Consider the following 23896-nt stretch of genomic DNA (forward strand, 5'->3'; position numbering starts at 1 on the left):
CCGCTCAGGCAGGTATCCATCCAGGAGTCTATCCTCCAGGGGGGTGCTAGCAGGTGGTGGGACGACCCTTGGCAGAGCGGTCTGCAGTGCGTGTCGGACCTGGAGGTATCGGAATCGCTCGGTGTCGGCAAGTGAGTATTGGGTCTGCAAGGCACTAAACGGTTTTATTCCCCCCGCCTCCCAAAGGTCTCCAATGGTGGAGATACCGATCAAGTCCCACTTGTCAAACCCCTTGGAATCTCCCAGGTACCCTAGTTTTTGTGATATCCAAAGCGGGGTAGCAAGCGTTAATCTGTTGGCCCAACCCAATGACTATGTAGCAGTGTGCCATATCTTGGTCGTGTGTTTGGTAGGTCCTGTCAGGGGGAGCTTACCAGGAGTGGAGTACAACGCTCGACCATACCCCCCGCCGGGGAGGAGCCAGCGGTCCATGCGGAATCCCGGGGCATCGGGGGGTCCATAGGTGCCATGATTGATCGCGATTAGATGAGCTGCCCAATAGTATCTTTTAATGTCAGGCAGCCCAATTCCGCCATCATACCAGCCAAGCGTGAGCTTCGATAGTGCTATGCGAGGCCTGCCTCCCCAGAGGAGAGTCCTCTGAAGGCTCTCAATCTCCCCGAAGTATGTGTTGGGAACGGGATCTGCGGCATTTTGCAATGCATAGAGGAAGCGCGGCAGTGACATCCTTTTAAATAATGCCGCTCTACCCAGTAAGGAGATAGGGAGCGATTGCCAAGGAAGAATGTCGCTTTTGAGGCGTTGCAGGGGTGGGGCTAAGTTATGCGCATATCGAAGTGTCTGATTCCTAGAGATAAAAATGCCTAGGTATTTGAAGCCGTCGGAGGCTATCGATATTGGGCAGTTTCGGGGTAGTTGCGGGGTGTTACCGCTGAGGACATATATGAGTGATTTCTGCCAGTTAACCCGTAAGCCCGAGTATCTCCCAAAGATGTCCAGGATATCAAGTAGGACAGTAAGAGATCTCTTAGGAGAGGTGAGGTAGAGAAGAACGTCATCCGCGTACAACGATATCCTGTCTTCCCATCCCGGTGCCCATTGCAGTCCACGAATGGCAACATCACTGCGGATCCAGGCAGCGAGGGGTTCGAGGGCCATAGCGAACAGGAGGGGAGAGAGGGGGCAGCCCTGACGAGTGCCCCGCCCGAGTTCGAAGGGGGTGGATTTTCTGTTGTTCACCACTACCTGTGCCATGGGCGTGGCGTAGAGGAGTTTCACCCAGCTGATAAATACCAGACCAAGGCCGAACTTTGTTAGCACCGCAAATAGATAAAGCCATTGAAGGGTGTCGAATGCCATAATAGCATCTAAGGAAGCTATGATAGCGTCCTCTCGTATAGTGTGGGCCCTACCCAGCACCCCGTGTACTCTGCGCAAATTCAGGGCAGTATTCCTCCGTGGCATAAATCCCGACTGGTCGAGATGGACCAGGTCCCCCACGACCTTAACCAGTCTATTAACGAGAACCTTGGCTAGAATTTTGGGCTCAGCGTTTAGTAGGGAGATAGGCCGGTAGGAGGAGCAGTCTGCTTTGGGCTTCCCCTCCTTATGTATGGTAACGATCGTGGCCAAGCGCTGGTCCAGAGGCAGAAGCCCCCTGTCAAGGCTGGAGGTGTACATGGACCTGAGATAGTGACCTAGTTTATCAGGGCGTAGCTTGTACAGCTCGATAGGGATAGCGTTTGGGCCAAGAGCTTTACCCGGACGGAGCGCTCGGATCGCTATTGCGATTTCCTCAGTGGAGAGAGAGCTGTCCAGGAATTGGCGGTCTGTCTCTGAAAGGGTGGGAAGGGAAATGTCCCGTAGAAGATCAAGGGAGTCCTCAACCGCGTGGGGGGCACCAGATGCGTATATGGTAGAGTAGTGAGTCGCAAAGCGAGTAGCTATCTCTTGAGGGTCTGTTGCAGGGATTCCGTCCACTCCCATGAGTTCAGGGACTAGGCGGCTAGCACGTTCTCTCCTATCGAGCCAGGCAATCAATTTCCCTGCCTTGTCTCCCCAGTCATATATACGGCCCAATTTTTATTGCCCCAGCGTTTTGGCGCGATCGGTAACTAAGGCCCGGTATTCATCCTGACAGATCCTGAGTTCATGCAGCGCGTCAGGTGCTGGGTTCGAGCCAACTGTAAGTTCAAGCTGGTGCACTCGATGTTCAGCGTCAGAGATGTCCTTCAGTCTTTCCTTTTTTTCCCCCGCTATGAGGGACAGGGCTTGACCTCGGATTACAGTTTTAAACGCCTCCCAGAGCGTTTGCGGGGAATCGACCAAGTGTTCATTTTCTGCAAAGTTACTGTCAATAGCTTTGATCAGCTCCCCACGTATCTTAGGGTTCTTAAAGTGCCAGGGATGGGGGCGATACGACCTATTTGCATATGGTCTAGTACGACATGGGCCCATAGAGGGGAGTGGTCAGATATGCCCCTCGGTAGATGCCGAATTTCGTGAATATGAGCAACTTGTGAGGCAGGGGCAATCATGTAATCCAATTGGGAGAGGCTGTGGTGCGCGTTAGAGTAGAAGGTGTGCTGTCTTTTGTCCGAGTTGTAAGTGCGCCATAGCTTCCAAAAAATTTGAGAGTGAGTGTGCCGTTGGGGGTAATTGCCGCGGCGGGTGCCTGTCTAGTTCACCCGATATTAGAGTTAAAGTCCCCGCCTATGACAAGGCCCCACTGGCAGGGTGAGTAGCAGAGCACTAAGGTCAGTGAATGTCGTTGATTGCAAACCAGGGGGCACGTATACTGAAAGAAAGGTTAGGGTATGCCCCTCCCATTTGCCGGCGACACCCACATATCGCCCACGGTCATCTACATAGGAGGATGTGATCGATAGCGGGAATGTTTTTTTTAGCATGATCCCCCACTCCTCTTGAGCTAGACGTGAAGCCAGCATGCGCCACCATCGAGTATCCCCCACCTGGACATTGCTCCACACTTGTTACCCATTAGGTGCGTTTCTTGGAGCAGGACGACATCTGGCGACAATCGTTTAATGTGTTGGGTAACCACCCCCCGCTTGAGTTTGTCCCCCAACCCGTTAAAGTTCCAACTTAAGACTTTAAATTCCTTGTTGCGTTGCGTACCCATTTACGTGTCGATGAGGAATGAAACAGCAATATAGAATTGAACACTATGCCATCAAACATACAATAATACACAGCTACCGAAAAAAAAACAGTCCCTCCCAACTCCCCCCCCTCCCTGCTGCCCTGCACCCCGGGCTTTAAACTACCCATGAAACAAGAAATGCAGAGTGCCTGTCGCCCACAAGAAAAAGCAATTAAGAAAAAATTGAAAATGTAACCCAGCTACAGAAAGAACGTGGGGGGAGGCTATAGCAGATCCCCGATCCTCACTCCCAAGTGATAGCACATTTAAGCCATTATACGAGATGGTTCAAGTGGGCAATGGTACGCCATTCCAGGGCACCATGCTCTGTTCTGCAGTAGATCGCCCCGCGGAGCCACCCCGGTAAGTTCACCCACACCAGGGGACGGCGGCTCCACCATCCTTAGAGCGGTGTCCCGTACGGCCAGCTCCTATATATCAGCCGTCTGAGGGGCCAGTCCCCCGATGGTCCCCTCGACCCTCCAGCCAGTCAGAAGCGGCATCTGGATGGTCGAAGAAATAGGTCTTCCCGTCCGCCTCCACCCGCAGCTTCGCGGGGAAAAGCATGGCGTACTTCAGCTCCCTGGCTCGTAGCTGTTTCTTGACCTCTTGGAATGTGCGCCGTCGCAGCTGCACCCCGCGGGTGAAATCGGGGAAGAAGGTGACATGCGCATTCTCCAAGCGAACCGGGGGGCCACCCTGGCGGCCTGGAGGATAGTGTCTCTGTCTCGGTAATTTAGCAGGCGGGCCAGGATTGGGCGGGGCGGAGCCCCCGGCCTCGTGCGACCCCCAGGAACCCTATGTGCCCTTTCTACAACAAAGAGTTTTGAGAGGCCCTTAGGCTGGAGTTTAGTCGTGATCAGATTCTCCATGAAAAGATCCACAGCATGGCCCTCCATTTTTTCTGGCACACCGAGGACGCGTATGTTATTGCGTCTCATCCTCCCTTCATAATCGTCGAGTTTGTCCTCGGTAGATTTACGGAAGGCCCGTAGTTCAGCAACCTCAGCCTGTAGCTGTGAGGTGTCGCCTGCCAGTCCCTCCACAGTAGTCTCGAGCTGCTGCACCCTCTCCCGGTAGTTGGCATGGTCAGCCCTTATTAGCGTCATTTCGGAGGAAAGAGTGTCTATTGATGTTCGGACTCCGGCAATGGCTGCCATAAGGTCCTTCATAGTGGGTTCGGCAGGGTCCTGTGTCGCGCCATGCTGGGCAGTGTCTCCCGGCTCCCTCTTGTCAGATTGATCGGCCCTTGCACACGTGTATCGGTCGAGTTTACTTTGCTGGGACGCCCTGCTCCCTTGGCGCCGGACATTGCGGAGCCGGCTGCTGGTGTCACACAGAGCGCGGGTCAGGGCAGACGCAGGGGCAGCACAGTCTCGGCAGGCGCGCCTTCAGGGAGAGTGGTCAGCGCAGGATCCCCGAGTAAAGCGAAACAATATGGCGTCTCCCCGCCGTGCAGAGGTTGCGAGGGGCAGGCGGGGCACCCACAGCACACCCCCGGCTAGGGAAAGTCCAGGTCAGGATACGTGGCTCCCCGTCCCTCAGATCCTGTCCGCCGCCTCACTGCCACACCCACACCCTCGCCCCGCCAGGCCCGCTCTCGATACGGCGGTCAAACTGCGCCAATATATTGAGTCCCCAGGGCGCCACCAGCACCAGGCCCCAGCTGCTGAGTTGGCAAGGGATCTTCAATCTCCCCTGCACGGCGCTACCAGCCAGAGCGCCACAGTCACTCGTGCGCTGCAACCGGGAGCTTCAACACTCAGTCCCCCTCCGCAGCCCCCCCCCCACCTCAGCAAAGGATATCCAGGCTCAGCGCGGCACCCCCAGGGTTCGTCGAGGAGGCACGATGTCAGCCGGCATCCCAGTCCGTGCAGGGCAGTGTCCGCCGCCGGTACCGGAGGCGGGGCAACAGGAGAAATGTGGGGGGAAAGACTCCGCTCCAGCGGCAGCCCGGGGCACCCCGACGGATGGACTCGGGACCTCTGGGAGGCCTCCCAGGCCAGAGTACGACACAGCTTGGTAGGATTGTCCCAGGGCAAGGCGATTCCCCCCCCCCCGCCAGGAACGATGTCACCACTGAGCCCCCAGCACCAGGGAAGGGGGGGGTGGGAAACCACGCCGTCGCCCGATGCGGGGTGGACCTCTTACCGTCACGGAGCGATACTCGGGTCTCAGCGCCCTCCGCCTCCAGGCAACTTCCGGCGAGCCGCGGCCGCCCACTCCTCCGCGCCGCTCCGGCTTCAAGGATCACTTCAGTCCCTGGTCGCACAGGCTCCGCCAGGCCCCGATGTAGCGGACCTCGTAGCTTCGGATCGGAGGCAGCGCCGGGGCCCCGGGAAGCGGGGGCCGGGTCCGCTAGGTGCAGGTAGGCAGGTTTTAGAGCTTACGAACAGGATAGGTAGCAGGATAAGTGTTCGGGAGAAGGTTATCGGCGGAGCCGAGGCACTACACGACCATCTTGCCTCGAAGCCTGGCCACGCCCCGACAAATAATTTTTAACTAAAGCTTATACGTATACAATTGCTTGCCTTAGCCTGAATACCCATAGAGTGCAGTTGTGAGATATTTCTTTAATACATATTTGTACAAGATGTAGCTATGGTTTCTATTTGCTTTGTCCTGAAACTCACAAAAGCTCAGTGTTGGTCAGAATTCAGCTGTTGTGTAACTTACCAAACCTTAAATGCTTCCTGTTGTATATCTATTGGATTCCTCAGATGGCAAGTGGCTTCCTCACATAGATAACGTGGGTAGAGACTTTTTAGAAGATTCTGTGTGCTGTATAATTGATATAACTCTCTCAATATCAATCACTCGCTCACTATTTTTGTATGTCGAAATTGCTCACCATCGACAATAATGAGGTAAAATTGACGCTTTTAATTCTATCATACTCTTTCACATACATCAAAAGCAGGATAGTCAAAAGCATGTTGCGTTGGGATTAATCTTTGGAACATTTTAGTTTACATTAAATTTATTTCTTGCATATCAATTCTTTATTAGAAGTTGACAGCATTGATTAGATGATAAATACATTGTATATGCAGGATAAATAATAGTCAGTAGATTGTCTAAAACCTGAGTTTTTCTGAGAAAGTCCAATCACCTCCCCTCCTCATCCTTTACATTAGATTTAATTTCCAAATGTCTTTTCTTAAATTTTTTGTCAGCCATGATGAGTTTCTGTCCTTGTCACGATCTTTGCATATCCTCTGAATGGATACATGCTGAGGATAGCGAGTTCTCAAAGGCAAACAGACTCTGGGCCAGTAATTCAGGGGAATATGTAGCATGAAAATGATGAACAAAATCTCTTAATTCATGTGGTCAATTATAAGGTAATAACGGTCAAGGAACAGTCATTGCATAGAACACAGGTTTTATGAAACTGCAGAAATTACGTAAAAGAGATTGAAAGCCAAGTTCTAAACTGCAGCTGGATGCTTTTTCATTAAGTTTGTTTCTTCACATTGACATTATAGTTTGGAAGATCACCTCAAAGGAGCAAGTTTAGTTTATTCAGATCCTTCCTTGAATTTTTCAAAGATCTGTTGTAGATTAACTATTAGCATGAATAGAACGTATTTATTGTATGGAACGTGTCTACTCATTGATGTAAACTTGTTAACATTTGAATTGAGAGCTATCAATTTAGTGCCTAGGAAGAGGAGGATACGCTAGTTAGCTTTTAAATGAGAAGAATGGAGATTTATGTGTAGGCTGACACTGATGTTCTGAAGACACAAATAGGAGCCCTTTAAGGGCAAAGGACGCACTTTACAACAAGCACGCTCACATCTAATCTTATTGTGTTTTTTTCCCAAAAGATTGATTCTTAGCAGGTTCAACTTATTTCACCTGTTCTTTGAAATTGTGGTTGATGAAAAATGCATTTACTCACAGAGAGGGTATTTTATTTCACATTACTGTGGTGCATAGTGGTCTCTTTCAGAATAGCTTTTTGAGGAGGACTGTTGCAACACAGTGTGCTGAGTACAGTTGGTAGATGGTAATTATAGCCTATTAATAAGGTTTCAGAAGGTGAGAAGCCTTACAAGCGATCTCCTGAAAGATGGTGGACCGCGGCTGAGTCGGCTCGGAGGTCCTGCTCCCCATGGCTACTTAGACTAACAATACGATGCCCCTAAACCCCCGACAAGCGGTAAAGAATCACCTGCTTTTTCTAGCACCTACCAGCTCATGGTTTCCTGGCTGTGCTGCCAGTCCGATGGCTGGGTCGGTCTCCTCGCTGTTGGCCACTCAGCAGGGGAGGCCGTGATGGCGCAGACAGCCCAGATTCAGGGACAGCCTGACGGAGTGTCAGTTGTGGTGGGAGTCGTCCTTCTTCTTCTTGTTTCTTCCTTCTGGCTTCTTCCTGATGCTTGCTGATTGTGATGGGCTTCGGGGCAGGTTCCACCTCCTGAGGCTTGAAGACTTCCTGCTGGCTCACGGACAGGAGAAAAGCTGAAGCGCTGCATGTCTTCTCCTGAAACACACCGCGTTGGACTGGATGCCAGCTGGGAACCAGGTTTTTGGCTCGCCTTCAAATGTTTTGCTTACTCAAAGTGAGGAAAGAGGCTGTCAACTAAGTCTTATGTAAGTTTCTCTAGTGGATAATTTATTGGGGACATTTAGTGGTTTCCTTGGTCGGCATACATTTAATTTAGACTCTGCCCTGAGCTTGGAGGCTCCAACAGTATTTCTCCGTGCTAGTGCTGTGTTTAGGATCCAAATCAAGATGCCTGTCAAGGGGGGACAAAAAGGGGGAGCCGAGTTGGGACTGATAACTTACACACCCCACATACTCCTCCAAAGGTGGAGAGAAAGCGAGTACTTACTGGCAAGCATGTTGATGGCAGCATGAACCCCCACAGTGGGTTCAGAAGGGAAAAAGTCACCATTTGCCCACCAGCTTCTGCCCTTAGCCCTCATGAAAGAGTGAACGAGTCCTCAGCTGATAGAGCCCAGGATGTATCCTCCTCCAGTAAGAGACTCCACATTATCACCACAACTCTGCACCTACAACGTACAATGGACTTATTTCTGACTGCTGGCCCATCTATCTCCTCGGACATAGGGCTGGCCAAGCTGGGTAACAAAACTGTCCTGGATGCCCGGGCCAAACAGAAGTTATATCCGGCTGTCAGGGTTCGATTGACTCTTCGGAGATCCTTGAGAATAATTATTGGATGCTGTTTCAACACTCTGTTCTTTTGAAATGGAATTGTCTCCACTTGGGACTCATCAGGCATTGTAACCTCATTAAGATGATCATTCTCCCTAGGTGCCTGTATTTTTCTTTTTATGTATCCCGCTTTTTCTTCCTGTGTCCTTCTTCACTAAAGTGAAAGCCGTATGGCAGAAGTTTATCTAGTTGGAAGACTCGTTGTAAAATTCAGTTTTGACCGCAACCTATGGAAGGTCATTGCGTTTTACTCCCAATTCTTAGGTTTTACTATCTGGCTTCATGTTTTTTCACATATGCAGCTAGTATTGGGATAGGGACTGAGGCCTTAGGGGTGTATATTCCATGAGTTCTTGCCTCTGTTATTCTATACTCCCAAGAGTGAGAATTTTGTACACTGCATACTTTAAGCAAACCCGCTTTGAGACTCTAAAAAGTCTTTCATCTTATCTAGAACTCATATAAGCAGGTTTTTTCAGGTATTCAATCAGCTTACATATCTGGGCCACAATCCCAGTTTCCCTTATTATGTTCACAATGGCTTCAGGGGGGCCTGGGGAAGGAGCAACCTACTTATCTCAGGACACTTCTTATTAACGGGCTTTTTCTCTGAATTTTTGCGCATACAGCAACAGTTCTCTTTTCCATCCTTTTTTTTTTTGTTTTTGTTTTTTTATTTCCACAGAGGTTCGGGTGACAATACAAATTGAATTCAAACCATTAATACAAGTTATAAAGATAACAATCGGGTTCAAACATTTGAAACACTTATAAATAAAACAGATTAAAGATAAAAAAAAAACAGAACATCTTTAAGGGACAATACAATTCAATAATCCTCAAGCATTTGAAAAAGTTAAAGTAAGATAATAAGTGCTATTGGGCTCATCATGCCCCAAGGTAATCTGTGAGAGCACCCCAAGTTAACAAGCCAATTCGTTTCTTTCTAACCCCCTTTAAAGCGTACAAACTCCCTTCCATTTCATAGATATTATAAAGCTTGGCCCTCCACCGTTCAAATGTCGGAGCCTCCGGAGATAACCATTCCGTAGCAATACATAGACGCGCTACAGTCATGGCAAGAAATAGAAAATATTTGTGTTGACTTAGTATAGGATAGTTAGATGCATTTTGTCCAACTCCCAGTAACATAAGTACCGGAGAAATCTTAAACGAACAATGCAGCACCGTTGAGCTAAATATCTCAATGCTGGTCAAGAAATGCGACAGTTTAGTACGATAAAAAAAAATATGCAGCATATCAGCATCCGAGTCCCCACATCGAAAACATTTCCCGTCATATTTATTGCCCCAGGTTGCCATCCGCTTAGGAGTATAATATAACCTAAAAACCGTCTTATAAATTTGAGCTTTTAAGTTCGCAGCCAAACATATCTCCTTAGCCATGCATAAAGTATCCTGAATATCCAATTCAGACTCTCCTAACTGATTTTGCCAATAGAGATTGTGTTTTTGCATGTCATCCTCTCTAAACTCCATCAAAATCAAGTAAAGTGAACCAATCCTTTTTTTAAGGCGAATCCCCTCCACTAATATATTACGAGAGAACTTAATCTTTTTTTTTAAACAAAGATCTCGAATTTGGAGATATTTAAAAAACGAAGAATGGGGCAGCTGATATTTATCTACAAGTTTTACATATGTGGTAAATATTTTGTTTGGGTCATATAAATCTCCAATTCTGCATACCCCATTTCTTGACCAGCTCTTTGCCACATTGTCCCAAAAAACGGAAGGGAGTATTTTATCAGCACTGAAAGGGGTATAATATGTAATTCTACCCAGATTTATTAATTTCCTAACACTTCTCCATACTTTAAAGGCTGAATCAAGTACCTTGAAACGGGTGTGCTTATAATAGTTGCCCTCCAGTTCCTTTAATAAACATCCTTTTGCCTGTTCTCCTAATAACAAAAAAAATATCGAAGGTGCATCCGCTTCATCCTCCATAGGCTCACCTGTCAACATAAACCTCATTCTTTGTAAAAAACAAACATAGTAATAAAATAAAAAATCCGGTAAACCACGTCCACCCCTTTCTTCCGATAACGTCAGCCATTTCATGGCTCGTCGAGCTTTTCCCGAGGCCCCAAAAAAATTCCCGCACGTAGACTGAAATTGCTGTATATATTTAAGTGGAAATTCCAATGGGATGCTCCGAAATAGATATAATATCTTAGCAAGAACATTCATCTTAATAATGTTCCCTCTTCCTATTATAGATAATTGCAATCGGCCCCATCTCTCTAATGATTGCTTAACTTGATATGTTGTCTCCTCCCGATTAGTATCTACTATCTCTTGCATTTGAGTTTTAATTTTTATACCTAAATATGTAACCACATTTGTAACCCTTGAATCTTTAAATTGGATTTTTTCTGTGCACAAAACTTGAGTTTTTGCTGAATTTAATTTATAACCAGACATGGCTCCAAAGTCTCTAGCTAATTGTTCAATCTCACCAATTGCCTCCTCAGGATCAGTCGTTACTATCGCGATATCATCCGCGTATGCAAACACTGAATATGCTATTTCTTTCACTAAAAATGGTTTAATATGGGGTGAATTTTGCAAACTAATAATAAAAGGATTAATAAATAAAGCAAAAAGCAAAGGGGAACACGGACAGCCTTGCCGTGTCCCTCTCGTTATAATGATCTTTTCAGATTTTAAACCCATAGCAATTATTCTAGCGTTGGGTGTTTTATATAAAACCTGAATTGTAGTCAAGAAAGCTTTCCCAAATCCCATCCTTCTCATCACTTCCCATAAATATACCCACTCCACACGATCGAAAGCTTTCTCAGCATCAAGTAATATCAGCGCTAGATCTCTCTTTTCCACTTCCGCTATATCAAATAGGGTAATGACCCTATTAATATGTGTAACTGTACCTCTTTTCGGGATAAAACCATGTTGATTTATTGCTACAAGTGGTGTTGAAACCTTTGATATCCGATTCGCAATCATTTTTTAATAAAGCTTACTATCGCAATTAAGCAAAGATATTGGGCGGTAAGATCCGGGTAGCTCCGGCGGTTTCCCTTTTTTACTGAATACCACAATTGAAGCATCATTCCATGTATTTGGGGCGACCCCCCTTTGTGCCAATCTAAAAGTCTCCAGCATAACCTTTTTCAATGATTCAAAAAAGCATTTGTAGACTGTAGACATTTGTAGACCCAGGAATAAAATCAGGGCCTGCCGCCTTACCATTCGGTATACTTCTAACTGCCACCTCTAATTCTTCCATGGAGAAGGGGCTATCCAAGAATTCTGACTCACTATCTTTTAATTTACTGAACATGCCCTTTTCCCATTCCTGACCTACTACATAATTTGGCTGATGAGTATATAGTTCCGTATAGAACTGCTGGAATATATCTAATATTTCCCCCGGCTCCTCATGAATCACCCCAAACTGATCCTGTAGTTTGGGGATCAGACGAGAGGTCGCCTTCATTTTTAATCTTAAAGCCAGGGATTGGCCAATGGATTCTCCATATTCATGAATATGCCTTCTATTCACTAAATATTTCTGTGCTATCTGTTCGGTCCATACCCCAGTTATACTCGCCCGACACCATGCTACTTTGGACTCGCCCTCTGAAATGTGCAATAAATTATCCCTTTTCCCAATTTCTTTGATCAGCTCTTCTTCCGCAGCCCTTAAACTATTATACAGCTCTCGCATTTGAGAACGTAATTTATTTTGATTATACAGCCCATAATTTTCCGCCTCCCCTCTAAAACAGGCCTTGAATGTGTCCCATACCATTTCAATATTAGCCGAGCCAAGATTAACATTGAAAAATTCTACTATCCACTTATTCATATGTAATCTATATTGTTCATCGAGACTAAGCTTCCTATCATATGAAAAGCTTCTTGAACGATGTATCTCTTTTAGGATTGGACACTCAATTAAAATTGGGGAATGGTCTGATGATACTCTAGGAAATATCTGTATCTTAGTCCCACAATGAATAGATGTGAACATTAAAAAATAATCAAGCCGGACAAATTTCTTGTGTGGAGTGGAATAATAAGTGTATCCTGGAAGTGTCGGGTGGTTTTTACTCCAAATATCTACCAGACCGTGATCAGTAACCAAATTATATAAGGCTTTAAAAACTCGTGGTTTTCTGCCCCTATAATTCTCTAAGCCAGCAGCTAGCTCCGTGGTATTTAAGTTAATGTTCAAATCTCCACAAATAATTAAAGGAGATCTCCAATTGGCAAGTTCTGTATTTAGCCATCCCAAAACCTCAGGCTCATCTATATTAGACCCATAAACTGAACATATTGTAAAAAATCCACCTCCCACTTTTAATTCTGATATTACCCATCTGCCCCACTTATCGGTTAAATTGTGAACAGAAATGCAATAACCTGGTCTGGACAAAATCATTACCCCTCTAGTGTTATTAGTTTGTTGAGAGGCAGCAATTAAAGTATACCCTAAGTCTGATATGAGCTTCCCTTTGTCCCATGCCAAGTGGGTTTCTTGTAAACAAAGAATATCTGGTTGAATAAAGCGGATTTCAGCTGCAATTCTCCTCCTTTTGTTACCATGGTTGAGCCCAGATACGTTAAATGAACAAATTTTAATATTTCGTAACATACAATATTAATATCAAAATTCTCAAATCAAACTTGAGTCTAACTAAACAACTATATGTTGAATTAATTAAATTAATTAGAATAGCGTCCCCATACCAGCAATATATTTTCTTTTCATTATTGCCACCCGAAATCGCCGTGGAGTTTTCCCCTTTAACCCCTTCTACCCCCAGTACCCTCCACCACCTAGCTCCCCTCCTGACCCTCCCCACTCCCCCACTCCCCAGAAACCCCCCCCCCACCCACCCTTAACCGAGGCTTTAGGACTCAAGGTCCAGTCGATGGTAGCGAGCTGCATGCCCCCTCTATCGTTTCCCCACAGGGCTATCAACAAAAAAGAAAAGAAGAAAAGCCCCCCCTTTTTTAAAATTTTTATATTCATCTTGATTTTTTTTTGGCTTTCTGCCTAACCACGATACTCTTACAACAACTAAATCATAAAACTAAGAGCCCAAGAAACCTTAAAAAAAAACAGTTAATACCACTATAACAGTGAAATAGATCAAATCAGATAATTCAGGTAAGTAATTCTAAATTAACTAATGTTCCAATTTAAGAAACCTGAAGAGCTAAGAGACATTCATGGACAGCAAATACTCTTTTGCTGCCGCAACATTAGTGAAAAATCGAGTTTTCTCCTTGTAGATCACTTTGAGTTTCGCCGGGTTCATGATATAAGCTTGAGCCCCCTTTATTTGAAATGAATTCACCAACTGTCGCAACTGCCAGCGATTGTCCATTGTATATTTAGAATAGTCAGGTGTGGCAAAGAAAGTAAACCCTTCCGCCGTAGATTTACTGTTTAGTCGAGTGTGCATATATACATCTTGTTAAAGGCCACAAGAATGGGTCTAGGTTTAGTAGCATTCTGCCCAGATCGAAAATGAATATTAAAAGAATATCTGTGAGCGCGCTCAATCTCCCGCTCCCAGTCCCATTTGCTCAAGCCGGGAAAAGCCTGCTGAAATAGTTCCACTATAAATTACGCGGATCTTGCCCTTCTTTGCCTTCGGGAATTTGCATCAGTCTTAAGTTATTGCGGCGAGCACGATTTTCGAAATCGGCCATTTTCCATAATAAGTCCTCTTTATTGCCACTTAAAGTCTCTGTGACCGATTTCTGTTTTACCAACTCATCCTCAATATTAGAGATTCTAGTTTCCACCTCCGTAAACCTTTCCCCAAAGTCAGACTGTGCCTTTACTAACCTCCGTATAGAACCTTCTAATTTTCGGCAAGAATTCTGAATTTTATGACTTTCTAATGCAGTTTTGTCCATGTGGCTCAAGATAGTCTGATATATCGTGGTTAGGGTAATATTGTCCGTCGGACCTTCTTGAGACCCCCCGTCCACTACGTCTATCATAGACATATCCCTTCCACATCTCACTGTGACGGGACTTTCCTCTTCACCAAGATCACCCAGTTCGTTATCGTCATCATATTCACTCTCAACCTCCTCCATACACAATTGTTTAGAGTATTGTACAGCCAGGTCTTCACATGAGGAGGCTGAGTTTTCTGATATCGAATAAAAGTCCCCAGATTCAGCCTCCGTAGAAATAACAATAGCCGATTTCCCTGGGGGAGGCTTTTCCACCAAAGTTGAGCCGTCAACAGGGTTTGACAACCTGCTATCCTCTAATCCGGTGTTGCACTGCCCTTCTGGCATGGTACTATCTATATCGATATTTTCATTTGATGGATTGGCAACAGTAATAACATTTTGTGGGACTACTGAAAAGCTTTCCGATTGAAGTCCTGGTTGCACATTAGGAGCCTTCTCCTTTCGTTTTTGTTCTGAAGCCGTAAACAGGACAGATATAGACTGTTTAGCTTTCCCTGACTTCACACCGGGAGTCACCATCCCGGTTTTTTTCACACCAGCCCCGTTTAAATCTTTCTCACCTCCGCCGGTAATTGCTGATGCGGTCGTATTCCCCGCATTCATCTCCTGTCCACGTTGTTTACTTGTGTTTTTCGGGGCTATCGCTTCTCTCACCCCGCTCTCCACACAGTTGCAATCGGCGTTCAGACGATGCTTGCCGCGTAGCCAAGCCGCGGCACCTGTGTGGGTTACCGCCCAACAGGCTCTACGGAATCTCACCAACGCTGTGACTGCCTCCAGCATCGAAGTTCTTCTTCAACGTACAACGTTCTTCACAATTTCCTTCACTTTTCCGTTAAGAATCTCTCATCAAACATTGCCATTCCACTGGAAATCGCTAGTCCAGTTGTATAACCAGCTCCGAATTTGCCAAAATCCCTGTAGTTAAGCTGTTTGCCAGAGCTCCATATCTTAGATCTTAGACCTGTGGGTCAGCGAGAGAAGTCAGCTCACACGTCCGACACGTCCAGCCGCGCGGGCGGCATCTTGCCTCCTCTCTTTTCCATCCACTGTCTTCTTTAGTTACCTGCAGATGAGGCATCTTATCTTTAATCTCAAGGATGAAGATCTTTGCTGTATTGATAGCCCCGGTTTGGACCTTATAAGGAATGGTCCTCTAAAGAAAAACTTCTATTGATCATCACAGAATAACATGGCTGACCCATTCCAGCTGCGGGCAGACAAGTGGAGCTCTCTCCTCAACACTGAAGTAACGGCTGCGGACCTTAGGTGCAACAATGTGCTGTTTCACCTATCCTTGAATGTATAACGTATTTAAGTACATCACCTGAAATGTATTAGTGATTGGTATTATACCCCTCATCATCTCTTTGTATTAAGCTTCGATCAGATGACCGGTGTTTCCGCAGTGGATCGGCTAGAGCTAATGCGGTTCATGTTTTTGCATCTTGCTCTGCACTGTTTGTATTGGGAATTTGTCTTCGGTAAACTCTGTGCTATCTCAAAGTTAAAAGTGGTAGTGAATTCGAAGTTGATTATGTTGGGTCATTCACCGTTACTCCCCCTTATCTATCAGCCTTATACTTCTTTTCTATCTCCCTAGCAAGACTGGTTCTGCCACGATTTAGGCTTTCTAGTGAGTCTCCTGATCCTTGGATCTGTTGGCATGAATTCCTGAGTATAAGTAGACTGGATATTGCTCTAATTGAAAATGATTCTTGCAGAAGAAAGCTCATTCGGATTTAGGACCCTATCCAGGGCTGGTTGGCCAATTCAGCTGCTCAACATGACATGTCCGCATAGACACATTCTTGTTATTTCTTTCTTTGTGGTCTTGGCGCTTTCCTCCGCCTATTTATGATTGTTTAGTACATGAAGGCTTATTCTTTTCTTTTTTTTAGTTCTATTTCTGTGAGGAAACGTCTTCATCTTGGTTAGACAGATGGTCTCTCTCTGCCCCAGTGTATTATGTTTAATTTTGCTATTGACTGTGCTCTTATATTTATATTTTTTGTCTTTTCTTTTTCCTTTTAATCATTGTATTTAGTCCACCTATTTCTGCTATGTTGTTGTTTGTTTTCTTGTTCAACTGGTAATTAATAAAAAAATAAAGAAAAATAAAATAAAAGAGTGAAGCCTTATAAGCAAAAGATAGGCTGGTCTTTGTTGAATCTAATAATACTGAGCCTAAAAAGAAGTAAAAAGAAGGAGCATTTTACTCCCCACTGTTGTTTATCTCTTTGTAACTATGTTCAGGCTTTGTAAATCCACAAACAAACACACAGAGAGCAATTTTGAGCAAAGAAAGCAAAACATTCTAGCACAACTGTCTTATTCTCATGTTTTTTTGCATTACAACTTTCATTTTGGAAGTGTTTAAAGGCATGTTAAAAAGGGAAAAAGCAGGCGAGGCATGCTCAGACTACTAACTGTTGCATTCAGCCAACAAAGTCTTTTTATGTTAGAGAAGAAGCCAGGGTTTTGTTGTGCAAATAGCACAGGCAATGCAGGAATCAGATTTACCGTGGGCGACTGTTCACATTCCTAGTCATCATTACATTAGACAGCACAATCCCAACGCTGGTTCATGGGCAGAAAAAGTGGGCAGCTTGCCAGGTAGATGTTTCCATGACTCCCAGCCCCCAAAGGTGATGCATTTTTCAGCTAATTCAATGAAGAGAGGGCTGAGCTTAGGGTACAAGCTACACAATAGCTGCCTCCGCAGCATCAGCAGAATACTTTATGGGAATGCACTCTGCACTTGGCACTGTGTCATGTGACCTTATGACTGAGATTTTGTGATGGTGCCAAGGGAGACTTGGAAAGCAGCACCCGTTCTGAATTCTTCTCCTCCTTTCTTACCTAGTTCGGAAAATGGCGGATCACAATACTTGACTTTAGCTAGACTCAGCAAGCGACGAAGCCGAAGGGCACTGCTTTGCCTTTTTTCAGGTTTTTTGGCTGACCACCAGGAGGCTGTCCCTTTCACGCCTGATGCATTCTGCTGCTCGGTCCTGTGTCTGGAATCGGAGATTCAATACAGAATACCAAGAAACATTTTTATTATAAAAAGTCATAACTTCTGGCTCCATTTTTCATCGAAGGGTTCTTTAAAGCAAGCTCTCCAATATGCAACAAAGAAACTTTTATCTGCCTAGGAACAGGCACTTCAACTGGGCGACAGTACCGAACATGAGATCATTGCAGTGCTGTGTAGCATACTGGCACCCTGCCTTTTCACCCTTTAGCTTCGGCAGATCTGTGCGGATCGCATTTATAACATCGGAACAGGCTCTGTGAATTTTCTGGTGTCTCCTACATCTACAACCGTGCAGACAGTAGCTGTAAGGATTGGTGCAGCTCTTGCGCAGTGCTTTGTGCTTAGAATTTTGAAAAGAATAACCAAAAAGGGAGGCGGGACCCTGCATTTTGTTACTGCGAAAAATGAAGGATGCTGGAGGAAACAAATGTGAATTTGCTCTGAACACAGGATTATAGAAGTAAGAGAAAACCTCATTTTTTCAAGAAGGACAATGACGTGTGACTACACAGACATGAAGAAGACGTGATAGATCTACTCCAACCACAATAACTCAATGTTACCAAGGGATTTTTACATGTTATAGCCTTTACATCAGTATTGCTACACTAGCAATACCATCAACCTGTTCAAAATTTTCCAATATTTCAGGTATATCCTTGTCTTTTATTATTAGCCAGCTGTTTTTACATAAATTGCTTCATAGTATTGCTATATTTAATATGTTGCACACACTTTACTAGTAGGCATTTTGTATTCAATTACCACTGATCTATTATTCCTGGAAAGAAAATGAAATTAGATGAAATGCAGACTCCTAAAAAAACATTCTTGTCATAGCCGTCTTATTAAAGTCCAAATTGGCAAAGTGATTGTTATCCTTATGAATATAGCTTTGAAAGCCAAATAGGATTAAATGTACGGTTGTTTGTAGTGTTGTTTTTTGGGGGATTCTTGGATATTAAAAAGAAACTTCTTAACACTGAAATTTGTTTTTTCATGCTCTCGCCAATCAGCTTATGAAAAGGGTTCTAAACTTGTTCAGCTTTCTAGTAATTGAAGTACTGAATATAATTGTAGTTTGATAAGGTTGTTAGCTTTAGTTCTCTTTTTCCAGTAAAAAGTTTTGTCTTTAGAAAAAACTTCTGTCTAAGTGGGTTGGTGAAAACACGTTGAATACAGTTTGCAGAATAGGTGGGCAGCAGACAAAGCTGTTGAAGAAGTGTCCAGAACCTAAACTAAGGCATACGGGTTGATGTTTAATTATCTACTTTAGGATTCACTTTGATGAATAAAGGGTTAACCACTTTGTAAATAAAAAAGAAAGTGCAAAGATTAAATTGCTTGTTAGGACACTGCAGTGTATTTTCAGGACAGTGCAGCTATTGTCTTTTGAAATACTTGAATACGGTAGAGTGGAAATGCAACATGTTTTTTCATGTGCACTAATTCATGATGAAATGGCTAGAAAAAACCTTCACCACACTGTTACTTATTGTAAAGTATTATTACAAAGATATTGATTGTATTGAAAATATTTTGTTTTGAGCTTTTTCAATGTAGATGCATAGAACACAGTAACAGACGACACATTCTTCGTATCATAGGGACAAACTGCATTCGGCTTTGAGGGAGCTGCAGATCAGTGCATTCTGGCAAAAAGTGTGACTTGAGTGGGATGTTATTACGAGCACTGCATGTGCCTTTTTAATGTATTAGTGGCGTTGCCAATTTTGCTCATTTTCTTGTAAAAAGTACAATATTCTTCTAGTCTTTCAGACTTCTAAAACTGTCAGCTTTATAAAATATCAGACTATCAGAAAGTGTTAACTTTTTCAGTCATTTTTCATCTTTTGATTTGATATCTCAGTGCTCCACATGTGTAAATGTTCATCAATGTAATATATTTACACTGGCTGTAGTGTTTGTTGTGAGAGCTCTCCATGGCTTAGGAGTGTTTTGTTAATCATTTCTTGGCATATCTTTTGTTTCTTGAGCAAAAAACTGGCCAACAGAAGAAGATTTTCCGTATATTTTTTGTATTTATAACCAACTATTTTTAATTGTTTCAGCAGTTGCAAAATCTGGCAGCCAAGTTGAAAATTGAAGGCCTATATGATAAGAAGTTAACCAAGGTAAATACATTAAGTTCCTAAATTTTAAATGGTTTAAATACAAATGAAAATTACCGTAGCGTTATTTTTAAAGTCATCTGAATTGCTTTTTACTGGGTAATTTTTGTGTTAAGGTTTGAAGATCATTGTAAATATGATACCAGATTTATAACACATTCACAAGCTGATAATCGCATGCCCATTTCCATTTCTTGCAATGCAAGTCAGAACTAGGTTTTCACACATGCACCGTGTTATTAAATTCACAATAAATGTGGGTTAGCACACATGCTGTTTATGAATACAGCCAAAACCTTGCATCTGTGCTATTTAAGCAACCATGAAATGTTCTATGAATGTTTATTGATCAGGAGGCTTTTGTAAATATTCATTAGACTTGGAATAGCATCATAATGCAATTAATTATCAAATCCATTTAAGTGCAGTATACGTGTAATGAAAGGCTGCTTTTTAGTTGCCCTGCACACGCAGTCACAGACCCTACCCAACCAATCTTTCGAAATAACGACCGCATGAACTCCTCACAAACACCAGCATCAGGTGTGCTATAGTGGCTTTAGGTCGAATCGAATATGATAGGCAACCGTGAGTCACAGTGGTGCCTTACCCATACGACGTTCCATACCCTCGCTAGAGATTCTGGAGATGTTCTTCCATACCCGTTCCCTAGGTTATGCCCCGTTACACCCCAGTTCCTGTGCCATGTCTGGAACCTGAGACAACAGGGTATACACATCACGATATATCTGTAAGTTGTTTATGCTCCCACTTGATGTATCGCCAGTATATGCAGATATTATGTACCACCATGGAATGTACAGTCTGACTTCACTATTCGAAAACTTTGTATGTTGTACGATGTGTGAAATATGAAAATGGCAATAAAAATATGTTTAAAAAAAAAATTTGAAAGGCTGCTTTTTAGTTTGAGTCAAACTTGGAAACTGTTTTCTATCCATGGTTGGTAGCTGAAAATATAGATCCTGTGCTTTTTTTGTGTTTTGACAAAACTAATTGAAAAAACTGACCACCACCCTGAAAAAGCCACGTTAATAATATACTTGGAAATATGTTTTAAAAAGTATGGTATCAGATCATTTAAAATACATTTGATTTTTTGCAGGTGTGAAGCACGGCATTGTTTATCAATATATGCTAGTGATATTATGTGACGTGGTACTGTTTGAAAGACATATACTTTACAAAATAGTTTTGTCCCTTTAGATGTTATATTTAATTGTTTAAGGTCGCTGTTATTCAAAACCCATTTGACAGGCAACTGCAAAATGTTTATGTACAGGATTTATTTAACAAAGAGTTCTTTGTTTAAAAAATCTTTTGAGACAGAATATGTTGTTGGTTAAACATTGCAGACTTATGGTGTGGATATAAGTGTTTTTCATATGTTGCCTTCACCAATTTCAATTCACATTTCCAAAGAGCACAAAATGATCGATGTTGCATTGCGAGGTGGAAGACCAGATATATGCCATATGCTCCCAACTTGTTTACTTGACTATAAAAAGTATTAGAACAATCTCAGTAATACATTTGCTGCTAAATAAAATAACCAAAATTTAAATAAATATGCCACACAAGGAAACTCAATTGTGATCCAACTATTTTGCTCTGTTTCGAAGGATAGCCGGACAGGTCAACAGGTTAATGCAGGAATAACAATATAGTATCTAGATTTAAAACATAAGCAGCTATGTAAACATTGTTTAATAACATATTCAATTAAAGTTTCATTTTCAATTGTTTATATGTCTGATGCCATTGTTCCCTAACATAAAACTGTACAATTATACTAAAACAATAATGACAAGTTTACCTCCATTAGTGTTGCAACTAAACAGATGTTTAATCAATTATATGATTTTTGATTGTCTGTTTTATATTTCATGATTTCCAAAAGTGTACATTGACTGTTTTTGCTTCTTTCCCTTCAAAGTCATATATGGTACTGTGTGTTATTGCTTCCTTTTGCGTCCAATCCTTTCTGGTGGAACATACTGTGTTATGCCAATTGTCATTAACCCGTAGATCCGATCTTGTGGTGAACTGTACTGCACAAGTTCGCTTCTATGGGTCTATGTCAGTTTGGTAATCTGGCCCAACCTTGAGCATCAAAATATCTGCTGATACCTTAATAAGTAGTGGGATCAGATTAAATGTGGAATGCCTGTTTTCATTCCTTTATTATTTTTTCTGGTTTTATTATTACCATAATGTGTTCCCCAATTTTGATTTAATGCTAGTTAACCAAAGGAGGGTCATTATATAACATGTTTTGATTTTTTATGCACTTTAATTATTGAATAAATTATAGTTTCTTAAAAACATCAAAGTCAATAATTGTAGATATCAAGAGGATTTTTCGTTCCTGCTTTTTAAGCACATTTTTTTAAATTGAAATTAATGTATAAAATTAAACTTTGGATGGGTGTGGTCATTCGACAAGTCATGACAATTGATGTACATTTCATTCTATGTCGAGAGCACCCACTGACTAACCATTCTTACATTTTGAAATTGTAACCATACAGGAGACCGCACAAGATTTTGATTGCTTAGTTTGAAACACTTGGGACAATGTAAAGCAGAAGTTGTTTCTCAGCGTTGGAAGCTGTGTGCATCCGGGTTGAGGTAGTAGGTTGTATGGTTTAGAATTACACCCTGGGAGTTAACTGTACAACCTTCTAGCTTTCCTTGGAGCACACTTGAGCCATCAGGGAATAACTCATCACAGACTCAGAAAGTGAAATTAACTGCAAATAAAATGATGAAGCAACAATCTTGTACATGAGTGGTTACTAATAGTAAGGCCTCCATTGTCGGTGATATGAAGAATGCCATTTTGTAACTTTTGTCCTCAATTGTCACAATTCCCCCTTCCGAAACAAAAAAAATACCATATTGATCAAAGATTTGTCAAGCATATATAATTATCCCATTGTTGTTCAGAAATAATTTCCCCCAAAACTTTCATCAAAGCTTTGAATAATTGCTTTAGGTCAAACCCATTCATCAAGACTTGCCTTAGCCAAACCAAGCTCACAGAATTTATTTCTACTTGCCTCAATCATTCTCTAGCAGCTTATTGAGTTGCCTATTTCTGAACAAAAGGTAAATATGCTTGATTTAAGAGAAGGAGAAAACAACTCTTATAGAAAACGTGTGTCTTAAGTTAACCTCATCCTTATTTCTGTTTGTGTTGTCCTACTGCAAATAGAACATATAGAGTAATACTTGTAATTGCAGGATCCCTGACTCCTGCAGTTGAAGATGCCCTGTTTTTTTTGTGGCTATCGTCAGTCTGTAAATCTTGAAAACATGCTCTGCTCTAGAAATATTACTTGAAAAGCTTTGCACTCAACAACATTTGTTTGATGTTTTTGTGATTTTTCCTTTGCTTTTTCTTTTAAAGAAACTACCTTTCACATAGGTGTATGCTAATAGTGCATACACTATTTAACCTAAAGCTGATTGTCTTAATCTGAATTTTCCAAAATGATCCACCGTACCATTAAGTTTGCATAGATGGAGTGCTCTTCCCTTGGTGATCACCATGTTTTAAGGTTGTGACTTTAGTCCAAACAAGAAATGTTACGCTCCATACACAATGGTCAAAGTAGTCCACAATATTTTAAATTGCCAAAATACGATATCATAGCATTGTGCTGAATCAGGCTATCTTCACCAAATGACCTAAACTTTTGGAAGAGAGATATTTCTAGACATTTTAATGCAAAGATATAGACAATTCTTAAAGCAACATGATAAGTTACATGATGGCACATGTACAAGAGTAAAGCAGGAGGTCGGACTAGAAAATGGGAGGGTGCAACATTATACACATCAAACACTCATAATGTGTCACATGTTAACAAACAGATGCAAAGAAGAAACAGTCTTAATATATATGCAAGAAATAATCCTGTAAATGTGCAGATAAAGATGCAGCATAGTTTCGAACAGAAACAAAAACAGTTAAGAAGGACTTCTTCCCTAGAGGTGAAACTGATGGAACTTTTGCAACAATTCATTCACATTGAGAAGATGGAATGTGCTTATGAATTGCACTGGAACCTGTATGGTTTAGAAACACCTGATCATTAGGCATTTGCCTTGCTTGAATTTGTTCAGACATGGGCATAGTGAAATATACAGCTGTGGCTCCCCACATGTAGCAAGCTTTAGTAACATGATGACTCTTGTTTGTCAAGAGTTGTGATTTAGAAATGGAAATGAAGAAAACTTGCAAATGTATCGGGCAAAAAGAATGTGCTATGAGTGTATTTACCTACAGCTGGCCTGTACATTTTAATATTTTTAATATATAAAGTGCCTCATATTGTAAGTTAATAATTATTATTTAAATTAATTGCTGTATTGCTCTGTCAAATATATTT

General features: G+C 42.7%; 1 long non-coding RNA gene across 22 annotated transcripts in view; it reads left to right on the top strand.

Annotated features, from left to right (window-relative positions):
• Window positions 1-23896, top strand: part of LOC146805748 (uncharacterized) — a 912995-nt gene that overhangs the window by 802002 nt on the left and 87097 nt on the right. For 11 of the 22 annotated variants that reach the window (XR_014967901.1, XR_014967898.1, XR_014967900.1 and 8 more), the window contains one exon: window positions 19422-19481. This is a non-coding gene — a long non-coding RNA (uncharacterized LOC146805748). Of the gene's footprint in view, window positions 1-19418; window positions 19482-23896 lie in introns of all 22 variants that reach the window. The other 11 variants (XR_014967902.1, XR_014967897.1, XR_014967903.1 and 8 more) reach the window with 1 other exon arrangement.

This window comes from Triturus cristatus, chromosome 8, assembly GCF_964204655.1.
Source record: "Triturus cristatus chromosome 8, aTriCri1.1, whole genome shotgun sequence".
In the NCBI taxonomy this organism is placed as follows: domain Eukaryota; kingdom Metazoa; phylum Chordata; class Amphibia; order Caudata; family Salamandridae; genus Triturus; species Triturus cristatus.